The following is a 12,126-nucleotide window of genomic DNA, read 5'->3' as shown; positions in this document are numbered from 1 at the left end:
CTACGCGACGTGCGCGCACTCGTCACTGACCCCTGGCGGCCAATGGTAGTGTTCATTGTTGAAACTGCCATTGGCTGCGAAGCTAGGCATCGTCGCTGCTGTTGTAGCTGGAGTCTTTCCAAACTGTGATTCCAGGCTGCAGCAGCGCGACGTCAGTTTCAGCAGCCAATCAATGCATTGAAATGAAAGTCAACAGACTCGGCAGCTCCCTGCACACACATACATATACACACACAATTACGCTCTCAATTCCCCACTCAGAGCTCCACGCTCCCCCCGCATTACATTATTTATGTATCCACCGCCCGCCCGCTCCCTCGCTTGCCCGCCCTCTCCCCCGCATTACATTATTTATTTATCCACCACCCGCCCGCTCCCCCGCTTTACATTATTTATTTATCCGCCGCTCCCCCGCCCGCTCGCGGATCATTCCGTCTGCTGGGGATGTTCACACTTCGCCCAGCAAACGGAGGCGCGTGCACAAGTGCTCGAGCCCTGAGGCACAGATCCACAACAGCGTGCCAAGCTTTAAAATGCTTTTAGCCCCATTCATTTCAACGTTTAGCACCCTGTTGTGGAACTCGGCCTAAGCACAGATGGTCAAATTTTTTGTGCGGCTTTGGATCTGCCTCGGATCGTCCGGTTCTTTAAATCTGCAGATTTCCGCAAATCAGTCTCAAAAAGAGTGATTCGTCTTTTCCTTTTTTTGTTTTTTTTAATCGCCGACAATACAATCCATGGATTTTAATAATCCAATCCGCGGATTGGTTTCTTAAAATCCACCAGCGGATTGTATCCAATGGCGGTTTTGGATTAATTTGCACGGAATTAAACTATAACAAATCTGTCAACGGATTTTACACTGCGGAACGGATTTTGAATGGAAAGCTTGGGAAATTCTCAAAACGGATCTTGGCAGAGTGTGGGGAAATAAATTGCAGAATAAACTGGTTGAAATTTATTTTTGAGGCACTCTTGCCTTGTTTCTTCCAAAATGCGCTCCATCCCATCTTCTTTCTCATATTGATTTCCAAAAGGTTCCCATCCATTGTTATTCGCCCGCCAAGGTAGATATACTGCAGTCTTCGACTTCTAGTTCTATTCCATTTATGTCAATCTTCGCAGACTTGACACATTTGTTTAACATCACTTTGTTCTTGTTGATATTCATATGAAGGCCCACATTCTTACTCACTTCGGCGAGTTCTCCAATTTGTTTCTGGAGGGCTTCTGGACTTGTGGCAACAATAACAAATGTCATCTACAAAGTGTGGGTGAACCAAGGGTATTTTGCGGACTGGGATTAAATCACTGTTGATTTTGATTCCTTTTTCTTCACAATCAAATGTCCTGAACAATTCAAGTGTTGCAGTGAAAAGCTTTGGTGACACATGGTGTTTCCCGGCACTCCCTTTCTGATCCTCGTCTTGCTTGTATCTTCATGTAATCTTATGGCCGATTCTCGTAAATGTTCTTTATAATATCAATGTTAACTTCTTTAACATTTAATTTTCTTAGTGCATTTAGGAATGCCAAGTTGTAGACAGAAACAAATGCTTTTTTGTAATCTACGAATCCTAAAATGAGTGGTGGATCATCTGCAAAATATCCCTTCTCTATACTGGGCAAAATCCAGGGTCTGTTGCATCCAATTAGTGAGCATCATAGAAATCTTGTAAGTGATTCAAAGTAGACCAATTGATCTATAGCTCTTGAGGTCTTCTCCTTTCTTATGGATCAGGATAACTATGGCATTACTCCATTGCTCTGGAATTTTCCTGTTCAAGCAAGTAAAGAGTTTTGCAAGGAGAGGGGGAGCGGAAGGGAGAGAGAGAAAAAGAGAAAGAGAGAAATGCACACACAATCACTTTCAATGTTTGCTCATCTAAAATTTTAGGTTACTCACAAGGCTTGATTGCTCTGCTAAATAAAATGAGAGGGATATTGATAAAGGAAATTGTGCAGTTTTACATTGTTCTATTCATAAATTGTATTGTCATGTCAAGGTAGTAGATAGACAACCTGTATTTTAGCTTCTGAAAATTTATAATCTAAATTTAACATACATTTCTAAATACTTTTTAATAGCTCACTTTTCTAAAAAGTGAAGCAAAACTAAAAATCAATATCCAAATTTTACCTCAAGAACATATCAGACTCATTAATTTACTTTGATTCGGGCTGGAGGGGGTGTACATAATGAAAGTATTAACGATTAGGGTGCTAGAAGAGCAACAGCACCAGACTGTCACAGCCCTGCCACAAATCACGAGCATGTGATTGTGGCGTCACTTACAGTAACCCGCAAACAGAGTTCTCTTCAATTTCCCGGCATGACGTAGTGGCTACGTCTTGGGGTATCCAATGAATGTAAAATCCGAGACTACAATAAAAGGCTCACTGCTACCTCTGCTTCTTTTGGGGTCTTCAAATCTCGGTCCTAGGGCTCGTGAGCACTGTCCATCAGAAGATTGCCATCTTATAGTTGGGAGTCAATTGACATAAACCGTCTCTTAAGGTATGGCTGGAGGGCTTCTGCGGAGACTGACTCGGGGACATGACGGATTTGTAAATTCTGCCTACGCTCCCTGTACCCTAGATTGTCTATAGTCCAGCAGTGAGCAAAGTGTGGGGTGCGCTGAATTTATCTGTGGGGGGCCACAGGTGGTTGCAGAGACCCCGTGCTCTTCCACGAGGCATTTAAATTAAATGCCGGGGGATCGCGTGAGGCCTCTGCAACTCTAAAAACTTACCTCGCCTCTGCCGGCATCACTCATCTCCATGGCAAGGTGGCGGGGTCATGTGGCGTGATGTCACGCGCGTCAAAAGACACTGCGGGTCACGTGACATCACATGACCCCGCAGCGTCATTTGACGCTGCATCAACGTAAGGGGGGGGCGCGAGCATCAGAGGAAAGGCAGGGGGGCGTAGCTGCAAAAGTTTGTGCTGTCCTTGTCTATACCAACCCTCATGGCTCTTATCACTTCATTGAGACGCAGGACCTCATCGTCAGTATTTACCTGATTTTGTAAAGAAATGTCCATTTTATTTTCAAGCTCTGTAGATCTTTTAGTCAATAACGAAACTTCTGCTTAAAATCATTTAAAGCTCTATCCACAGTTGACTGAAATCCCGCTTGCATTTCTTTAAGCATGTTCTGGAGGTCCTATTTAGTAATTACTGTGTCTCCCTCTGCCATACTCAGCTCTCTGTCATGAACAGCTCTCCTCGCTGCCTCTTCACGTGCTGTAACCCTCTCCGCCAAGTGTTTCTCAGGGTGGCCTTTCTATCAAACTTGTCCCCATCAGGTCTTGCAGCTTGCCTCACACCTTCTCTGGTTGTTGTTGCAGCTAAGCGCTCCCGTGTGCTCAGCGGCGCCATCTTTAATCCTCCTCTCTGCTGCCGCTGGCTGTGCGTGGCTGTAGCGGGAGAGATCAGGGGTCCCGGATTCTGCGTTTTTTCGTTGTCATCCCCGCTGGTTCCCGCGGCCGGCACGGCTGATCGGAGCGGCGATCAGGGGTTATTACTAAATTTATCGGCAGAGTGCACAGAGCTTCCCTAGCTCGCGTGCATCCGTGATGATGTCACGCGCGTAACCCCAGATTTGCTGCTTTAACGTCATGTGTCTGCTTGTGAAAATTATACTATATGATCTGCAAGACAAGAAAACATTGATTTAATGTATAAATGTATGTCTACACTGATATCGGAATATAAAAATAACCGACACATGGAAGCAACTGATTTCAATACAACAAGATCACCAGATGAGGTTAGACTAGGTATCTCAAAGCAGTCAAACTTATATTTTGATACTGCTGCTGGTATAACTCAAACCGATACAATGGAAACATTCTGCACATTGATTCCTGTGTCGTTTATTTTTCTCTCAAAATTTGGTTTAACATATCATTTTTTTTAAATACCACACTAAATATTTGTAGATAGGCCAATAACTGCCTCGGTAGCCCTTATTTGGCTTTACATAAAATCCCAAAGGGTTTTGCAGCTTTTTTAGACATATGATAGTTGCATTGTTTACATTTAATTCACAGGTTAACCTGCAATATGAACTAGAGAGTGCATTTTACACTGTGCACTCTGTTTGGGATTTGATTAAAAAATAAATATAATTTACAAAGGGGAAGGAAAAATGCAAAAAGCATGGTTTACATAGGCTATGTAAGCGTCGCTTAATAATTTTAAAATTGTTTATGCTGGAATATAAACACGCAGATACTATTCAGCACATTGTTTTATCTCAGGACTGGAAAACGTACTGAATTATTTAAGATGCACCAATTCCAAGTAGGCAACAGATACCTTCACAGTGGTCACCAGAGAATACAAATACTGACTGACATTCTCATTCACCTAACCCTTTGGGCCTAGACATGCCATCTACCTACATATGGGTTTGAAGCAGTATACTGTTACATCTATTTACACACTGGCATGGAGTTAACCATCACATATTTAAGCCAGTTCATGTATCTGCTTGTTGTTGGTAAAAGAACGAAAAGCATTAAATTGTCTCCTTCACAAAGTGCACAGGTCATATTTTAGCTAGTGTTCTAGCATCACTACTATAAAAAGCAAAGGCCTTGGTTCCACCTAAAACAAGACCCATTGCAGCCAAATATGCAAAACGGAGCTAAACCGTTAGCGGGCCTATGACCATGGAAAAATAATTTATCTCAATATTTCCCAGCAGTGAGTTTTGCGGTTCCAAAAAAGACCGATGACTAATATTTGTCATAAATAGAATCGGGAAACCGGATGAGCTAAAGGGGAAGATAGTTTTCCAATACTATTTTTCTACATACATACGTTAAAAAATACTAAATGGCATTGTGTCAATTTACCTACACATCATTTCATTGCTTTGAATACCACCCAAAAAAATATTTTTGAAAGGAGAATGACTGCTTTTTCCTGGCCAGGATGTACGAAGAAATGAGATGAAAGCCACTGATGACTTGTAGTGCTGTGGCAGTTTTTGACAAAGCAGCATTTTTTTCTTAAAAACACAGCTGATATTAACCAAATATTCGCTTTTGGGTATCATTTCCAAATTTCCCATGGTTGTACCATGTGCATTAATCCTGTTCACTTGTATATAATATTAAGCACTATAATAAAATACAAGTTCATCATGTAGCTACCGATGTTTAGGGAGTATTTCTCGAAGGGCGAGAATTCGTATTCATCCATAGTTTATAACTAAAGCAGGGTGGATAAGTCAAGACAGGCACACAGAAGACCGTTTTATTTAAATTGTTCAAATTCATATTTTCTTATGCACATTACAGGATGCAGTATGGGCATAATACTTAATAATAATACATGCAATGTAAACAATAAAATGAGGCGATTATATATTTGCTAAGTAAATGGAAAAAAGTTCAGTGAAGTACTAATGATGCTTCGTAGCTTATTTGTTTGTTAAAATTGCTTTGTGCCAAAAAATACAGGATTTAATTACTTGGGCACGGTTGCCAACACTTAGTCAGAACTCGCATTAAAATCTCACTCGCAGACTCACTCGTCCCCCCCCCCCCCATCATGTAAAAGGTCCAGGGAATTATATGGAGCTTTTAATCCTCTGATCATTTGCAAAGCTTTCACATCATTTGCACATGTTTATTGTTAATCCAGAATTTGCCCCTTTTGTTGTTTTTTATTTTTATTTTATAAAAATGTTTTACCAGGAAGTAATACATTGAGTTACCTCATGTTCAAGTGTGTCCTGGGCACAGTTATAAAAATACATGGTTACATTAACAGAACAGGGTTACACAGTCATTTCACAGACATTTCATGGATAGAGTTGGAAAATTGGGTACAAGGGGTAAATGGCTTGTCACTTTCAGATTGAAATAGAGCAGCTTTAACATTACCGAATGGCAGCAAACGGCTCACACCCTTTGGCTGCGCCAAAGGCAGTCCACCTTTGGGGCAACGCAGATGTACACTGGGGTGGTTGAGATTCAATGCAGCTGTGAACACAAAGTTCTTTGTGTCCTCTTGGCTCATTAACATTCCAGTGGGTGGGGTTGAAGATTCACAAAAGTACAAGCAAATGTTAATCCTTAGCATGCTAGTCCTGTACCGAGGGAAGCGGCTCTTGGGTAGCCCCATCAGGCTGTCCGCCTTTGGGGCAAGGCAGATGTACACTGGTTTGGTTAATGATGCCAGTATAATTGGTTTTAAAAAGAAGATACTGGGGAACAGGGTCGTGCTTACACATACACAGCCATGTAAAATAACTAAATTATTCCAGACGCATCATAAATCAATCACATACGAATTTGCATGTGTGAACCTACGGCCAGGGGAGAGTACTACGTACACAAAACCACATTGGAGGTAGTGCTGTCAAACAAAGGTCTCGCTTGCACAGTGCTATGCAAACCATCAGGAAATGTGCATTCTGCACAGAGATCGACAGCTCTGCCACCAAAGCGGTTCTGTGCACATGTTTTTTTCAGCGATCGACTCCCACATGGAAGGCAGAGCTGCCAATACAATAATCTCCTGCTCTTCTAGATGTGTATCTGCTTCTGACCTCCTGAACTTGCTCTGTTGGCTTCCTATTAACTTCCATCTCGACTACAAAAGTATCATTTTTTTATTGTTTATTTGTAAAACGCCAAGCTATTCCGCAGCGTGGCACAATTGGGGTACAGGAAGATGTAAATTAAACAGTTACCTGCCAAATAAGGACAAACATGCACAGACACAAAAGGTTACGAGGGCTCTGCTCATGAGAGCTTCCAATCTAGAGAGAATGAGGGGCAATGTTGAAACAAGGTAAAGTGGCTTCTCATTGTGGGATGGAGTAGGTCTCAGGATGGAGTATGAAAATTCACATCTTAAAAGTGCACACACACAAAATGGCCTTCTACTTGAAATTGCAGGCCTTCCAGACAAATATACAACATAGGCCCTTAAAAACAAACAGATAACGTTTCCTTGCTATGCTTGCCAAAGAAATCAAATTACTTTAATCCCGTCATTCTATTATGTATTAGGATTTTTTATGAAATAGCTAAAAGCCTACAAATGTACTATAAAAGCATATATTCCAGTTAAAAAGAAAGTGGTCAGCAGGAAAAAAAAGGGCCAGACCATCTCAAGATAGGAAGACCAGGGGTGGATTGGAGACCGATATCAGTCCAGGCGATATTTGTTTTACCAGCCCTCCCCCAACAATGCGGTGTCATGATGATGTAACGCCATGTGACATCCCTGTTAGGCCGCGGTCCCAGTGTACACTGTAGCACGCGCACCCAGCGAAGGGGGGGGGGGGCGGCACATGCACAGCGCTTCACCGCGACATGTGGTCTTTGGAGAGAGGCAGAAATTGCGACAGGAAGGGGCGTGGTGGGGGGTTGCAGGGGCGTGGCCATGACCTCACACAGCTGGTTCGCCCTCATTGGCTGAACCGCCAGGGGGGGGAGGCGTTTTTTTGTATTTTTTTGTATTTGCAAAAACGTCCACTAGAGCGCGGTTGCACCTTCCGCAACGAGGTAATTACTGGGCCCGAACTGATTGGGGGGCAGTGTTGTACGCACAGCGCACGCCTCTGGCCTCAGGGAGGCGTCCGGTGCTGTGCCAATCCCACGGGAGAATACAGAAGTTTTGCCTGAGTTCAGGGCAGGTTGAATTTCCAGCACACGCAGGGGTGGAGCTTACCCTGGAGGCTGGGCCACAGCAGGGGAGAGAGGGGGAGGAGAAAGATCTGGGGCAGGCAACAGAGGCCTTCGCAGCCGCCAGGCCCAGGACAGTTGTCCCAACTCTCCCCTCCTCCTACCCGTTCTCTCTCGGTACAGTAACGGTGTCCAAAGATGAATATACCAAAGAGAGTTGAACTATTTGATAGAAACAAAATTAAAAACAATATCTTCTGAAGGCTTGTAAATTGTATTTAAATCAATTTATAAACGTCCAATGGTCTTCCATTAGCTATAATCTTATTCTGCATTCAAATTCTGAAAACACATTTTTCAATACAACTATATCGGTGGATAATGCTGGTTTTATAGTAAGCGCTGGCGCGCATGCGGCTGCACGTGCCGCGCGCATTTTGTGCCTATAGTCCAAACGGTGATGTGTGCAGCTAGGGGGCGTGGCCATTGTCATGGGAGGGGGTTTGGCCCGGTATTAAAGGGGTTACACCCCATTTGGCCACCCCCTGCTCTCACTTGGGAAGCAAGGGGTTAACTGGAGTGCGGCACAGTAATGTGTTTTTACCCTGCTTCAGAATCCAAATGTATATTCCCCTGTAAAAATGTATTGTTCTCATCCCAGTGTTTGCACCAACACATACACTGGGGTTGATGCGGGAGGGAAGGGGTTAATGTTAATTCAGTGGTTACAGCCCTTTGTTCCCTTTTCCCGCCTTTTCAGGCTCAATTTTGCAGCCTTCCACAGGTCGCCATTGCAGCTCCATGCATTCCAATGGCAGATCTGGCGGTTTTGGACCTGTTTCCAGCGAAGACCAGCAGGTGGCGTCCGAGAGGAGGAGCGGCGGTTTCCCATTGTAAGTCAATGGGGCCATTGACTTAAATGGGGATTCCTCGACGCCGACCTCCAGGAACAGGTTGGCAGCCATCCAAACCGCAGACCGCAAAAGCGGATACAATGTCTTTGAAAAGAGCTTCTATCACTAAGTTCAAGTTCAACGGCGATTGGAGTGGCGTTAAAACGGCTAAGTCCGAAACTGTAAAAAGTGTAAGTCCATATCTCCGGTTCTGGGAGGACCAGAGGGCTGGGATTTGGGTCGCATGTAGCCACGTTTCCGGCATGAATGCAATGCCACTTCCAACCCTCTCCGACCAACCAGGCGGAGTGTGGGCAACTGTAAAGATTTGTGGTTTTCCCCATAGATTACAATGGCGGAGTTTCCCCATTGAAAGTCTATGGCGGCGGAACCCATTGACTTCAACGGCGGAGTTGCTCCATTAAAAGCCTATGGCGGCGGAGCCCGTTGATTTCAATGGGAACAGAGTGAAAAGCAGAGAGTCATTTCAAAGCGGAGAATCCTGTATTAAATTAAAAAGTGTATTAAACTGCATTTGTGTATCTCCGGTTCTGGGGGTCGCAGAGAGCTGAAACTTGGCCACCCTGGAGAATCCCCTCCGGCATGAGGGATTGGCAAGTATCAGCCCACTGGGCCCAGCAGAACGGATTATTTTAATATGTGAAGGTATTAAACTATGAATTGTATATTGGGTCTGGTATGAAAACTCAAGAGCCCATATGCTATGTTAATGATCCGGATAGCAGACAAATTGTCAATCATAAACTCCTGAACAAAGACTCCCCCACCCTGCTTGTGTATGCAAGCACAACAGAAGGCAGGACATGGGTACTTGAGATTAAGTGTGGTAATTCACACCTTGGACAAAGGGTATCCTGGCCAAGATAGACTTGAAGACGCCAGGCTTGTGGGAGGGGGACTGAGAAATTAAGCCCCCTGATTAGAATAATATCCACCCAGTGGGCGGGTGTTAAGGTGCCCCTCAGGTGAGGTGGCAAGGAGAGATTGGGTGCAGGTAATTGTTCTGCAATGGACTACACTCAATAATAAGGTATAGACTGGAAATTGCATATAAACCAGTGTCCAGCCTATCCTCAGTGTTTGTGTTTTCGTGACTTCAAGTTTACCAACTATTTGATGCCTGATGAATTGCTAATCCTGTTTCCTGATTATTTCATCATCCCCATTCCAACCCTAAGTAAGTGTATATTTTGCCTGTTATTTGTATATCTTGTGTGTTCACCTTCTTTAAGGAATAAACTTTAATTTATCATATCCAAGTCGTGTTCAATTCAACCCAGAGATATTTTTGGTGTGTATATTATAACCTTATCATAAGTTACCATGACAGCCATGACATCAGAAAGGTAGGCCTCACTGTGATTGGCTCACAGTGTCACATGGCGCACCAACAGCACGAAAATACAAATGTCATGTCTCCTCAGATCTGCCGCGCCAACGCTCACAGACGTGCGCGCATCTCAACTATATCAACGTCAGGCTCACACATGAAATTATCATTGAAGTGCACGCGTGCTCACTATATTACAGGTCTAAGACCGCATCACGTATACGAAGTTTCAGATCCTCAAGATCCCCTGGTTTACGGTAGATGGTTTTAAAAACAAAAACAAAGATAGGAGTCCAAATGGGTTAAACCGGGGGAACGAGCAGGATTTTAAAGCTGCAGTTCAGTCTTTTTTTTTTTTTTTTTTACTTCAATAGTTTTATGTGTGCAATCTCTAATTACCTAAAGAACTGTATAGCTGCAGGTCAATTCGTTCTCCATGTATTGATAGGTTGAAATTTGGTGACATAATTAGAGAAGGGATCTGTTTATATTCTGCTTGTCTGTCAGTGGAAGCTCATGAATATTCATGAGCATTCCTGCACTGACATGTGCAAGAGGGAGGGCAGGGCTGACAAAGGGGTGTGCCAGGGCTTGTGACAGGACATGAAGGGGCAGTGCCTTAGCAAATGGCTGTTAAAATAGAATACAAGAAAATTGGTCTTTAAAAGTTGTTTTTTTAAAAACAGAAAATGCTAAAAGTATTTTTTCTTACTACAGAACTGATTTATTAAAAAAACACACATGCAGGATATTGACTGAACTGCAGCTTTAAGTCTTTCCGTACTAATCCAACACAGGAAAGGTTTTGTTTAAAAAAAAAAAATTCAAAAGTTTTGAGAAAAGTGTGGGAGGTGCTCTATCCTGTTGGGAGATGGCTCTTTGTAACAAGCTAGGTGTTTCTTTCAACTGTGTAATAAACTCTTCTATCAAGTTTGGGTACAAATTGCTGGTCCCAGTTTGTCAAAACTAATAACATGGTCCATAGATGCAAGAACATGACAAAGCACAGACGTTTACTTTAAGGGAATAACTCATGTTCATAGATTTCATGCGGATCTTGTTCCTCCGTAACTGGTGGATTTGGGGCTATTAATTTGCCTGATGTGGAATGTAACCTGATCACTAAAAATTAGATTTGATACAAAGTATTAATCTAATTCTAGGCTATTAATTATTGACAAGTGTTTATTCTGTCAACATCATCACCTTTCTATAAAAGTTGCTGCATTACCTGAACTTTGTAGGCTTTTAACTTAAATTCTTCATGAAGAATTTTATGGACAGAAGAGCGTGGGATGTTTTACTATAACTTAGCCTCTCCACTCCCAATCGACTTCTTAGGGCTTCTTATAAATGATTCACAAACAGCGGGAGATTTCACTCTGTACAGTTCCAAAAACCGATCTGCCCATCTTCATATGCTGGGCCTTTCAGGTGCTGGCTTTCAAGTCCAAAGAGTCGTTGAGCAGCAACAATAGAACCATGGTCATGCACATATCTCAATGTTTGCCTTCTCTTCAGGAGTTCTCATTGTACTCAAAAACACAGTAAACAAAAACAGCTTTTCAGAAATGTCACACCCGCTTTGACCAGGTTGAGCTTGCACCTTTTTTGATACCTGCAGAAAAACAATTATAAATAACGTAAATAGGCATATTGAATTAAATAACAGTTCCAAGTCTTCAGAAGATATTTGGTTTAATTGTGTGCCTATCTCAAATGATAAAAGTGTGTGTGTGTGTACGTGTACGTACCTCAAATTATAAAAGTGTGTGTGTGTGTACGTGTACGTACACACACGTACACACACGCACACACACGCACACACACGCACACACACGCACACACACACACACACACACACACACACACACACACGGTAGGTTTATCCTTGGCAGATGCCTCCATTAATTCCATCACAATGTTTATTTGGTTTACATCCCACTCAGCTGATGGGGACACAGCCCTACATACTTGAGAACGGGTGGCCAACTCCAGTACTCAAGGGCCACACACACAGGTCAGGTATTGGGAATATCCCTGCTTCAGCAAAGGTGGCTCAATCAGTCTCTGCTTCAGCACACGTGTCTCAAAAGCTCTGATTAAGCAAGGATAGCCTGAAAACCTGAACTGTTAGCCTTTTGCCCCCACCGTAAAGACTACAACCCCACCCCCATCCCCCAGATGAATCCAAACAGCGCCGTGTCCTGGGGGATTCAAAGCCAAAAC

At 43.2% G+C, this 12,126-nt stretch overlaps 1 long non-coding RNA gene across 1 annotated transcript; it reads right to left on the bottom strand.

Annotated features, from left to right (window-relative positions):
• Positions 1 to 382: 382 nt before the first annotated feature.
• LOC142503096 (uncharacterized) lies at positions 383 to 12,042 on the bottom strand. Its single transcript, XR_012803939.1, has 3 exons — positions 11,129 to 12,042; positions 3,022 to 3,654; positions 383 to 1,778 (listed from the first exon to the last, which is right to left on the bottom strand). It is a non-coding gene; the product is annotated as an uncharacterized LOC142503096 (long non-coding RNA).
• Positions 12,043 to 12,126: the final 84 nt, after the last annotated feature.

The sequence above is a fragment of the Ascaphus truei genome, chromosome 9 (assembly GCF_040206685.1).
Source record: "Ascaphus truei isolate aAscTru1 chromosome 9, aAscTru1.hap1, whole genome shotgun sequence".
Classification (NCBI taxonomy): domain Eukaryota; kingdom Metazoa; phylum Chordata; class Amphibia; order Anura; family Ascaphidae; genus Ascaphus; species Ascaphus truei.
The sequence above is the reverse complement of the archived record's forward strand: the minus strand, read 5'-3'. Positions and strand labels throughout refer to the sequence as shown.